The sequence below is a fragment of the Molothrus ater genome, chromosome Z, assembly GCF_012460135.2.
Source record: "Molothrus ater isolate BHLD 08-10-18 breed brown headed cowbird chromosome Z, BPBGC_Mater_1.1, whole genome shotgun sequence".
In the NCBI taxonomy this organism is placed as follows: Eukaryota; Metazoa; Chordata; class Aves; order Passeriformes; family Icteridae; genus Molothrus; species Molothrus ater.
The window spans coordinates 55,435,192-55,446,640 of NC_050511.2; positions in this window are offsets into that span (position 1 = coordinate 55,435,192).

The window sequence follows — 11,449 nt, forward strand, 5'->3', positions numbered from 1 at the left end:
TAAAGTGTGTGCCTGTCATATCCTCTCATGTCTGAAGCTATCAGGTGTATCAGGTGCACATAATATATGCTGATGGTTACACAGAACTACAGCACCGGAATTTTTAGTTCAGATATCAAAATAACAGGTTCAGCAGTATGTGAAATTTAAATATGCAAACTAGTATTTAGGCTACTGTACGGCAAGGCTGTTTGAAAGACTGGGAGAGTTTCCAAGGAGGGTGGCCTGTTGGATGAATCCAAGTTGGGAAATAGCCAAGCTCTTTAGGAGGATGAAGGGAATGGAGAGCCAGGGAAACATTAAAGGGTCATGAAGGCAGCGGAGATAAGGGTTATTGGCAGGTCACAGGAAGGGAGCATAAGAAAGTTCAGTAACATTTCAGGGAACTTCTGAACTTTGCAAGGTCCTATTTATGTCCTATTCATTGATTTATGTCAAAAAGAAACTTTCTCATACCTGAGAGGATTCTTAAAGCAACAGTGAACACTGAACTGCCATATGAAGAATGTTAGGTGACTAAATCTGTTGGCATTAGGAATGAATCAGTCAATAAAAGATGCTATAAACAATCTATTAACAATATAACCTATTGTTGGATTTCCAAGCTTGCTATTGTAAATACTTCATAAGAGAATTATGCTTCCTTGTGGGGATTACACCATTTGGTCTACATTTATTCCTGCCAACTTCACTGTTATTATTTGGAAACTTCCTATAAATTCAGTGTGAAATGAAAAGGCATATGAGCAGTTCAAATCTTCTCTCAAGCTCAGTGGTAAAGATGTGGGAGTAAATCAGGACTGGGATTTAACAATCCAAAACATAAAACTTTCTTATGTTTTTCTTTTTAAAATGTTGCAGTATGTTTTAATAAAGCAGGAAGGTACAGTTGATCATTTCATATAGCTGTGGGAAAACATTTCTCTCCTCTGCAATTCCAATGAGGACAACACTTAAAAACAACTTCATGAACTGCAGTGACGTCACTTACAACTATAGAGAAATTCAATGTAATTAAAAGCAAATTAAATACTATGTCTAGTTTAGAATCAGGATAAGAGCTTCAGTCTAATCAAAATAGAACAGAATGATGAGAGCACAAGCAGCTCAATACCTCTATCATTTTCTTGTCCTGAAGTGGGAACGGGAACTCTTGCACACAGTTTTTGAACTTCACCTAATCAATTGCAACAATAACATTATTGCAACAACAGCAACCATAGCATTATTAACCACAGTGGTTCTGTGTTTCTGTGGTTCTGTTGTTTCAGAAACTGAAACAACATCATTATTAACAACGCTTCACTTATGCTGCCTTCTTTTCGCCCTCCTGTGTGATTCAACCTATAGAAGTGGAAACTTTTTCCCTGAAACAGCCTTCGTTATGTCTTGTTTCTTGTCAGTGTTGGAACTTGGAAGCAAAGTTGACACATACGTTTCCTATTTCCTGTATGCAGCTCATTTCTGAAGAGCGACCCTCTCTGTTTTTCATCTCTCTTGATTCTTTCATGTAAACAATTCCTCAAAAACCATTATAAAGTCATTTTATAAGCCTGGATTCCTTGACTGAATTGAAAAAAACATACTTGTGTTAGCTAGGGGATTAAACTGGCTGTTTCCAATGAATCCGCAACACTACTGCTTTTGACTTAGCTAAAATTCCACACGGAGACCTCCCAGCTATAACAAAAACAGAGTTTACCTTATGGAAGAACACATTGCACGAAGCTTCCTACCACCAGGACATAACCACGCTTATTCAATGGAAAAAATACTGGAACAGTTGTGAGAATTTGGGGATTCTGTTTATGTACGGTTTATGGATGCTGACTGGTATCACAGCCTTTCCATGTGTAGCTGTATCAGACTGTAAACTCTGTTTAATCTATATGGCTGGTTTAGTGTCACTGTTCTAATCTGCTAGCACAGAAAGATAAGTCCTTGCACCAAATAAACACAGAGCTTTCAAGCTTACAAGTCAAAAGTGCCCCAAGAACCTCTTAGACATATTTGACTCCATCTAAAAGCAGAGACAATTAAAAAAAACAAATCCCCTTGGACATGCTTGGCTTCATCTAAAAGCAGAGACAACTTCCAGGAAGACCATAAACAGGCAAAGTAAGCAGTGGGAACCAAATACTTTGCTATTTTTTTTTAAGTGCTTGATAAAGCTGAGAAGTATTTATATGGAGTACTTGCTTCAGGTGACAGTGGCTTAAATCCATAAGGCTCTTTGGAGAGGTCATCTATAATTGTAGAATGCTTACAAAAATCAGGACTCCCATAACAGAGTTATAAGAATGTCTGCATAAGTTGATCTGCTTGAGGGAGAGGATGAAAGGATACACAGACACATAAATGAAGAGGAAAACATATGGGTTCAAAATGGTGGCAAACACAAAAGCCTGGCAGAAGCTCAGCTACAGATAGATTGTCAGCGCCAAAAAAAGAATAGACTAATTTTAGCTTGCAGAATGGAACTGGTTCATCCATTATCTTGGATTCAAAAACACTTGGTTTTGTGTACCCTTGTTTATGTAAAACCCCACTTCACTCTGAGTTTTCCCTTTGTTTTCCCTTTGTTCAATACTACCCTCAGTGTTGTATACTTATTCTGCCTGTCCACCATGCAGTGCTTGGAACCAAAGCTTTCTGTTTGTGACACCACTTTGTTATGTGGGTCATTTCATAAGGGTAATTTATGTACATTGGATTAAATTCACAAGTATCCTAAAAGAAAGGATTTTACTTGTAATACCTAACTGTACTGTTATATAAATTGGAAATGTCTCAAATAGCTTTAAGTGAGAAGCAACAAGCAAAAGCTTCTTGTACAAGGGCACCCAGAGATCCTGGTTTTTCAGTTTGGGCTGGATTCTGTAAACAGACAGAGGAGAAAACTCAGTGTAAGAGGATATAAGATATAGAGATATTAACTAAGTGATCTGCCAAGCATAACACAGCAAGTCTGAAAAATAAGAAAATTAAATTTAGATTTTCTAGCACCTCAATACTGAATCAGTCCAGTCTCAGGATTTTCTAAGGCTGATCCCTAACTCTACAGTCAAGATAAAAGTAAGTCTTTTTTCTCCACTTTCATGGGTTCTCTTTATATTTACATATAAAAAGAGGTGTCAGAAAGGACAAAATGACACCATCTGTTGAGTGCCAGAAAGCATTGCTTCAGGCTCTTTCCAAATAAAATGTTTTCTATGAGGCTTCCCATTATTCTTCAAGGGAAAGCAAACAAAATTTAACCAGCATCTCAAGCTTTATTTTTTCTTGTGCTAATGTTTTATATTGCTCAATTATAAATAATTTTAGAAATCCGTTAAGACAAAGTACTCAAACATAAGCTGGACAAAAATATTGGACAATTTGTAATATCTTACTGTTGGATCTGTTTTTCACTGCAAGATAAAAGGAAAAAACATTTTTATGTTTCCAACAATATTTTTAGCAAATTAACCACATATTAAAAACCTCATATTTTTCTAGTTCAGCACTACATTCTCTCCACAGTTTCTGGCTGAAGGAATCTCCTTTGGTTAATCCTAGAGACTAATAATTTCCTTCAGTCATGTGAAAAGAATAATCTATTATTTTATGGAAATAAATACCTAAGTTTACTATGTCAACATGCTTCATCTTTTCACAGCTGAGCATGATCCATGTCTTTATGCATCCTGCTCTCTCAAGAAACCACCTGCAAGCTCCAAACATACAAATATTGGCATATACCTCACTTCCATCAGCTTCAAGACTTTGTAACACCTAATATCACAGCAGCCTGGCTTAAATGTCTCAGGAGCAATGCACACCCAGAAACATCCCAATGTGCAGCTTGTTCTAGCAGAGGATCAGGTGCACATATACCTTTTCTCCCCTGCGATCTGCAGCCCAGACAGTGGTGGTTATGCCTTTGTCTAAAGTGAATGCAGCCAGACAGGAGGACAGGACAAGAATACTCAAAACCAAACAGGCCAAGTTAAAAAGCCATTGTGATCTGATATTTGCAAACAGGCTAGAACTGTCTGGGAATCTTCTAGTGAACCTTTTCCCCACTGTTTAAAGTGTTGGTTAGAAAAAACTGGAAGTTTCCTCAAAGATGTATCCTGAATGACTTACACAGGAGAGAAATTGTGGGCGTCTCTGAGCCTGTGTCTGCATATGTGTGCAAAGGTTCACTACAATATAAGATATGGAAAAATACATATCCCAGAGGTTCCTATACAGCTCTTATAGAGAACTATTTAAGGTGTTCTTTGATTGTAATAAGACAATCAACCTAGTCAATGCTTTTCATAAGTTTCCTCTGACCAGTGAAATGACCAGATCCTTCTTTGAATCTGATTACCTTTCTACCTAAAAACCTACCTTTATGGGTCACTCAAAAAGTCCCTGGTACGAACAGTAGCCAGTGTATACCTGGCATTTAAGAAGATCCTATATACAATTATGCAGTAATTAGTTCTACTTTACGTAATTAGTTCTATGTAAGTTTGTGACTGTGTTACCAGAGAAAGCTGGAGACTGCTTCTAGGGACCCAGTAGTTCTTTCATGTTATTATGTCCTCTGCCAAATGTAAGAAATAATTCCTTTGATTTGAATGAGATCCTAACATTATGTGAAGAAATTATGACTGCTACTTGTTAAAACACATGGGGAAAAAATGAAATATTTTTAGTGAAAAAAGGGTAATTTTTTAGACTTTTAACATTCAAAAAACTTTAAAAATTCATAATTCAGTAACACGATTCTCTCATATCTCAGATATCCTTTAGACTCTACAGTGTTCTTGGTTTTTGTATTTTGCTTAGGGTAAACTAAGCAACCAAGAGTGAGGGTAAAATTTACCTTTGTTTTACTCACAATTATTTAATGCATTCATCTCATATTGTAAAGGAATAATATTACTGCCTCCACGCTTATTCTTGTGCAAAAATCAGCAGATATATTCCCAGTGTGAGTGACAATAGGGATACTTACATATAACATTCTGAATCATCTTCAGCTACTAGCACATATCTGTGATATTTACCCTGCAAATCCTAGATAACAGATATGCATCAAATAACGGATAATAATGAGTATGTTAACCCTGCCCACAGCACAGAAGTAGGAGAGAAAGCAGACACTGAAGTATGCTTACACAACTCAAGGTAAGCAACCTCTGCTTTCCAGCTCAATTATCTTTGTTCAGCATTTCCATTTCTGGAACTCACATGCACAGAATCAGGGGTTTTTTTTCCCCAGGGATCTGGATGATGACTATGCAATTATTTCAATATAGTAGGGTCATCCTTAGGGAGAAAAAAATGGTGGATGGATAAATGCATATTCAGTTATTCTGAAACAAAAAGAATAGAAGCCAAGAATGTCAGCTTGTACAAACTGACACAAGGCAGTGGAAGTCAAAAGAAGGATGACACTGCACATGTGCTGAGAGCCTCTCCCCGGAAGTGTAAAGTGATTCAGTAATGGAAAGACACTTTTCCCAATAATCTGCAGTAATACAGTTATATTATACAGAAAAAGTAATCTAAAGCGGTAAATGTTCTTTTCTTTTACAGCGTAAATCAATCTTAATAGACTGATTTTTCTGAATAGGAGAAAAACTGTTTCTGCTGATAAATGATTCCATAACTAAGGTTTTTGGTACTTTTGTTATGAACAGGATACTCGAATAGACAATCTGATTATCATGGAAATTACTAAACTCAGCAAGACAGGCCAGCTACTAAAATATGAAAACTAAATGAGCAGAGAGCCACAAGAGCAGAAGAGAAGCTGAGGGAATCTAGATCAGCAGATGAAATTATGTTAAGTGGAAAATGTCTAGAAAAACAAAACTCTGGACATTCCAATTATTTTGTGAAATGCTGGAAAACCTAACATTATTAAATACTCATTGTTGCATGAATAATGCAGCACATCCTAATTCTTTGCAGAACACTCATGATGTAGTAACACAAAAGAGAAAGGCCTGCCTACTAAATCTGTTACGGAAAACAGTGTGGTAGGAGGGCTGTCAAAACATTCATCATGTCCATCAAGAGCCTTAACAGCACTATAGCACTCATTCTGAAGGCTCTTGCTTGTAAAAAACCTTATCATTCTTCTACATTACTATTTTTCTCCTTCAGATTAAATCAACAATGATTTACAACTGGTTTGAGAGGACATGATGGATTAAGGTCATCAAGTTTTACCTGGTACCCCTGGGTCATGATGATTATGTAACTTGTCATGTTTAATGAGCATCTTTTTCTCACTTTGTATTTGAAGCATTGGTCTATATTGTCCTGTTTTCTTTTTTACCCTGTCTTATAATTCTTTAGGATTAAATTCCATGTGCCAACAAAAATACATATGGAATACAAACCTGAAATATCCCCAGATGTGGCTTAAAAAGAGATATGTCTGAGCTTCCTACTGTGTAGCCATAATTTCACCTGTTTATAAGCCAGTGCATCCTATTAGAGATCAATGGCCTACAGAGTTAAGGAAATAGAAAAAGTAATTTTTAGTAGAATATATTAATTTATAATGAAGGAAATTGTATTAGTTTGTAACTTGGGAGATCAGTTCTGTTATAGTACCTTAGGAACAAATTTTGCAGTAAGCTTTAAGATAAACCACTTGGAGAGCAAAGTTTTCTGTTTCTGTTGTGCTTTCCAAACAAAACAAAACAAAGCAATACAAAATGGCTTTTTTACTAAACCTTTTCATTATTATTATGTACCACATATTTTCTAGGAACAGAACTGAGATAATTTGTTATATAGGGCAATCAGCAATTATGTGCCAGGTAGGACTGCCTTTTACAGAGAATAACATTTCTGCCTTTCAATGTCCACATTGTTAGCGTGACTACCGCAATTGTATTGTCCTGCCCTTTAAAATACACACATAAATGAGGATTGGGGAACCAAAAAGTCAGAATATCTGACCTGGTAAATGTTCACGCACCATTTTTTCCAGGCCAGGCAAACCTCTGCAGAAACAAATTCCAGAGAATAAATGCATTATCCCCACAGTAAGTACCAATACAAGTGAATGTATTACCAGCTAGCTGGTCTAAGAGTACAAAGTCACACAAACCTCTGTTGATTGACCTTTCTGCTTATTTACAACTGGGCCCCTGACCTCTGCAGGAATCTCACCATCTGGTACTCAGGGGAAAGCACTGTTTTCCTTGGATGTGGACAGGACACAGGACTGCATTATTTAAAACCTGGCTGACTGAGGCTCAGGCCAGGCGTGCTGTCAGTACCATCTTCACAGGGAAATCAGGTGAAAACCAGCAAAACTGGGTTGTGAGCTCAGAGGACCCTGTGCCTGTTGGCCAGGCAGAAGAGTGGCCTGTACTTCAGGAGAGAAGCAAAAGCATGGTTCCTCCTCACCCAACCAATCTTCCACCGCTCTGCCCGAAAAAGATGAGTTCACGGGTTTATTTAGATCGAAGGCTCCCGAGACCGTGGATGGCACCTAATTCTCCATGTCCTCCTAGACACCTATTACCTCCGCGTGGATCACAATTCCCTCACCTGCCCTGGGGCCAGGTGTCTGTGCGGCCGCTGCCCCTGGCCCGGCGTGCCCGCTCCGCAGGCAGGGAAGGTGCTCACGTGCCCGCGGCCAGTCCGCACCAACCGCCCTGCCGCCGCGCGCCACCGTTACCACGGCAACGCCGCACCGCATGCAAATCCCTTGCGCCGGCGCGGCCGCCGATTGGCGAGGGCGGCTGTCAGTCACCGCGCGGGCGGCCTCGCCCCCGGCCCGCTGAGCGGCGCGCGGGGAGCGGCTCGGGCCGTCTTTTCGTTGGCGGGCTGAGGGAAACGCCTGCTCAGCTGAGCACCGGCCAGTATTCTGTGGGGAGTGAATCTGCTCAGGCTCTGCATCCTTGCACAGGGACCCCTCTCTCAATCCTTTTCACCTCTTGCCTGGTGCGAGAAGGGACATATGGCAGCATTGCGAAGTCCAAGCAGCCGGGAAGGATAAGCCTGAGGAGTCCTAAATCCATCTCCCACGTAGGCACTCTTCTCATTCAAAAATTTACACTTTTCGGCCAGACTGTTTTCAACACTTTTCCAAATTTAACTTTTGCAAGCTTCATCTTTTCCTTGGAAGTTAATTCTTACAGAAACAATGATAAATAATTGCTACAAGAAAACACCACTAGTTCAAACATTCCCATGGCAAGTGTCCTCTGGTGGCAGTGCCAAGAGCAAGCCAGCAGGTCCGCTTTCATGCTGCCCTTTTCTGCATAACAAACTTCAGTTGTCACTTAGTGAAAACTTAAAATGCACAACAGGCATTATTTGTGTAGGGTCATGCCAAGAGCAAGTGTTCTGCTAAGCAACAGAGATCTACTGCAAACAAATTCTAGTACCTGTTTGAAATTTTTGGTGTGCCTGGTATGCTGGTAAGGCAGATGTGAAGCGAACCTGTCAAACAGGCTTTTACAAGATCACATCCTTTAACCAGGTGAATTCCCAGGCCTGAGACCCAAAGTTATATTTACAAAATGCTTTCAAAGAAGTAAAATCAGGTTGTCTGATCAGAACATGTTGCATTGCACAATGTCTGTGTGCAAAGAAGGGAAGTGATAGCATGCGAGGCATTTTGACACTGCAGCACCAGGAAGCCCAGCAGTTAATTCAGCTTTATGCTGTGTATGACAAAGGGTGTTCATCAAATGAGTAGCACCGGGATTAAAAGCAAATTACATTTAACCTGCACTTTGCCTTAGGGGTTAAACACAATTTGTATTGCACCAAATTTATTGTCAGCATAACACAGAACTCCCGCCTTTTGACAATTAAAATGCAGACCCTCTTTTTAACAGTATTTGCAGAATGCTTTGATGCCATTAAAAAAAACAAAGAAAAAAATATTTCACCTTCATCACTGATTCTCTCACCCAAGACTGTTAGTTTCAAGTTATTTGAGGTTACAAAACTGTGCTTGTTGTATGTGACAGATAAACAAGTACAAAAGAATAATGGTGCAGTTACAAAGTCAAAATCTAGGAAGTGCTAAGATTAGAGTGACCCTTTGACTCACCAATCTAACAGAAAGTTTATAAATAGAAAATAAAAGTATCTTTCCATGTTGTAAACACCTACACTGACCTATGTGTCTTCAGAAAATAAAAAATATTTTTCTCCATTGTATGATTTTAGGTGGCAGACAGGTAGGATGTTGTTTCCACATGAGCTGTCTCAGATGTCAACTCAAAGGTCTGAAAATAGCAAGAGAAGTAATCTCAGTGCAAGATTTAGGAAAAAGACCCTAACATCTTGCTATTTTTTTGTTTAAATTAATAAAGTGTTTTCAGATGACTAGCAATTAGGAACAAACTAAACAATATTACTATTCCAATTTAAAAGCCCACCCCAAATCCTTAACAAAGTTCTCATCAAGGTGTTGGAGTACATTTTTCTGTTACAAGTACCATAAATAAAATAGATGGATTTTTAATAAGTTACTATGTATATAAAACTTGGTAATTTTTCTTATAAATTTGTACTAACAATATATTAAAAATGGATGAGAAATTTCCAGCTGAATTCCTGATTGGTGTGTTATGTATGTATGTAAGTATGTACGTATGCTTGTATGTGTGGAGATGTTTAGGTACTTGAAGAAGCAAAAATGGACAACCCTGAAAAAAAATTGCTATATTGCATATGCCATACATGTGGTTTACTTTTGCAGCTGACTGGTACAGATCTCTGTGTTATTTTAAATTAAATGGTACAAAATTGCATTTAATCTCTTCTGGTTTGTATCTTTTCCATACTCCATTATCAACTTTTGCTGACTAGATAAAATGCAAACAAAACCCACAGGAATTACTTTTACCCGAGAAAGAAGAACAGCAGAAATGAATTGCTCTCCCCTATGTATCTTCTTAAAGCCAGACTCTATCACATGGTGGACAAGATACTCCCTAGAACCCGCTTTATTATATGAAGTAATTTACATTTCATGTACATGTGCAATTAGGGCACCCTGGAACAAGAGGAAGAGTCATAGAGAAGCCATGGGAAACTTATCATAGGATATCAATGTGTCTGATAATTTCCCAAAAGGCCTGAGACAAACATCAATAAAAATATTTGTATCCCAGCAAGACAGGAACAACCCTGATATAATTACTTTGCACATATTTTTGTAACCATCATTCCAACTAATAACTCCTTTGCTTCTGCTGCCCTATTTTGCTTCCTTCAAAACTCTGGGTGGGATCCTATCTCAAGGTCAACTTGGAAGCAGCAGAGGAACAATAAATAAACCAAGAGTATGAAAAATGCCTTTAAAAGTAGCTTGGATGGGGTAAAGGTGAGAGGTCATCAATTGCTAGGACTTCTTTATTTTTACTGTTTATTATAGCTCATTTGCTCATGGAGAGAAAACAAATGAGGCAAGTCCATTTTATTATATATAATTTTTGCTTTCAGGATTGCTTTTCTGAACATTTGGAAACATTTGTTATGTGTCTTTCCCATTACCAGTATTTCTTTTCTCTTGTGTGTAAAGCAGTAATATTAGCTCCACTGAAGATTTTCCTATGACAACATGTTTTGGTAACTGAAGATTTAAGAACTTAATATGATTTAGTTGTTGTGAAGACATTATTTAGGAGACCAATGTATTTAGTTTTTGACATTGCCTTGTTAGGTGCCACTCTTTTGCTTTACTTGACAGGTTAGCATGCAGACCCTCCTTCAGAGCAAATCTTCAAAGAATCTGAAAGAATGTCAGTAAATTAATTACCCTCTGTGTTCTTTCACTTTTCTTTCCTGAAGAAGAGAAGGGTTACACCGAGGCTGAAAGGAACACATGCCTTGTTTTCATTACCATTTCCAATGGACAACCAGAAGACAGAAAAGATTATGTTGCAGCTAAGAACACAGTTCAAACGTGTACAACCAGATTTCCCTTTGAAGCTGGAAGTTTTCCCAGGAAGATGGATATGGCTGCAGCTGAAGCAACAATCATTTTTCATGAAGTGAAATACTGCCACACATTCCAAGGCTGAACTACTCCAAGCAAATTACACAGTGTTAATGACATTTCCCCCTGTGACCACCTGAAAATACCTAGTGCTTTTTTCACCAGAACTGTGTTTATCTCACAATTATACTCCTACAATACCTTTGATAATACTTGTGAGTAACAAAGATTGGTGGGAAAAATGTCAGATCCTCTGAATTATGGTCTTTAACAAGAAAAAGAGAAATTCTGAGAAAGAATTTTGAAACTCCAAAATGCAGTGTGAGGGAGGAAGGACCCTTGTATTTGTGGCAGCATAAGGATTATAAAATAAGTGGCAGCATAAGGATTATAAAAGTATGAACTTCTCAAAAAAAAAATCTTCCAGAAAGAACAGTTTTAATTAGCACATTGAATTTCTCTCTCTTGGCAAGAAGGTTCGATTCA